Below are 2070 nucleotides of genomic sequence, written 5' to 3' on the forward strand. Positions count from 1 at the left end.
TACAGGCCAGGGGACTCGAGGGCTTGAATACATAACCTCGAAAACAAAAGAGTCAGCAGAAGCAAAAATATCTAACTACAGACGTAAGTTAAAAAAGTTGCCATAAGATGGCTAGCACAAACTAGGATACAGATCAAAAGAGGCGCAGGCCTCCTACATGGGATCCTCCTAAACTACTCTCGGTCGTCATCGGCGGTCTGCACGTAGTAGTAGGCACCTCCAGCATAGTACGAGTCGTCGTGGGTGGCATCTGGCTCCCGGGCTCCAACATCTGCCGCAACAACCAGGTATAGAAAGGGGGAAGGGGGAGCAAAGCAACCATGAGTACTCATCCAAAGTACTCGCAAGGAAGGAACTACACTACATATACATTGGTATCAATGAAAGGTGCAGTATATGTGGACTGAACTGCAGAATGCCAGAATAAGAGGGGGATAGCTAGTCCTATCGAAGACTACGCTTCTGGTAGCCTCCATCTTGATGCAGTAGAAGAGAGTAGATGGTAAGTTAACTAAGTATCATCACATAGCATAATCCTACCGGCGATCCTCTCCTCGTCGCCCTGTGAGAGAGCAATCACCGGGTTGTATCTGGCACTTGGAAGGGTGTGTTTTATTAAGTATCCAGTTCTAGTTGTCATAAGGTCGAGGTACAACTCCGGGTCGTCCTTTTACCGAGGGACACGGCTATTGGAATAGATAAACTTCCCTGCAGGGGTGCACCACATTAGCCAACATGCTCGATCCCTCTGGCCGGACACACTTTCCTGGGTCATGCCCGGCCTCGGAAGATCAACACGGGAAAGGAAACTAAGAATGAGCACAAAGTGCGCATTCAAAGGATAGAGAGGAGATGGGCACGGGAATGGAGAGAATACAGATATGTTACTCCCAAGTATATGAAGAAATTCGCTCTTAATCCTCCATGTCCAAGACCTCCGTTGGCACTTGGCCATGTAGCTGATCCCACCAGCCTCAAGCGTGGTGAGGATTATCCTGATGAATGGGCCAAGCGCCAGGCCAAGCTAGCTAGAGTAGCTAAGGAAGCAGTGAGGAAATTTAATGAAGACTCTGCTACTGCTGCTGCCACTGCCGAGGCCTCTACAAGTCAGCCAAAGAAGGCCATGCCAAAGAAGCCGGCTCATAAGCCAAGTGCTTCAACCCCAATGCCCTCATGGCCAAGTTCCTCAGCAATGCCCTCACGACCAGATTCTTCAAAGCCCTCACGGCCAAATCCTCAAGCCGCACCAGCTCCTCCAAAGTCCTCAGCTCCTCCATCAAAATCCTCAGCACCTGTGCATCTCACTACGTGCCAAAGGACAACAAGCATCTCTATTGCCTCAGGAGCTTCTGCTAGTTCCTCAGCTGCACCAAATTCATCAACTGGCCCCTCTCTGCTGAAGACAAAGGCCACTGCTGGATGAGGATCTCGACCAAGTCCTCACAAGAAGCAAGTCGCCTTTCAAGTGACATTTGATGAAGACGAAGCTCATGATGAAGAACTTGCTGAAATCATCAGGGACAGGCAACTTAGGGCCGCTAGAGCCAAAGGCACAAGTGTGCCTCTGCTTTTGGATCCAAAATTGATCCTTGAGTGCATTGATCTATGGCACAAGGACCCTAACACTCATATGCCTGACTTCAAGTTGACTTTTGGCCAAAGTCATATGTTGACTCACTTCATTCAGGAAGAAAAATGGAAGTTTGACAAGGCCAGGCAGTTGAAGAAAGTGCAGTATGATACGTCTCCAACGTATCTATAATTTTTGATTGTTCCATGCTATTATATTATCAACCTTGGATGTTTTATATGCATTTATATGCTATTTTATATGATTTTTGGGACTAACCTATTAACCCAGAGCCCAGTGCCAGTTTCTGTTTTTTCCTTGTTCTAGAGTATCGTAGAAAAGGAAAATCAAACGGAGTCAATTAACCTGAAACTTCACGGAACTTATTTTTGGACCAGAAGAAGCCCATGGGGTATCGGAGTTGGACCAGGAGAGTCCCGGGCTCCCCACGAGGGTGGGGGCGCACCCTACCCCCCTGGGCGCGCCCCCTGCCTCGTGGA

The sequence above is a fragment of the Triticum urartu genome, chromosome 3 (genome assembly GCF_003073215.2).
Source record: "Triticum urartu cultivar G1812 chromosome 3, Tu2.1, whole genome shotgun sequence".
In the NCBI taxonomy this organism is placed as follows: domain Eukaryota; kingdom Viridiplantae; phylum Streptophyta; class Magnoliopsida; order Poales; family Poaceae; genus Triticum; species Triticum urartu.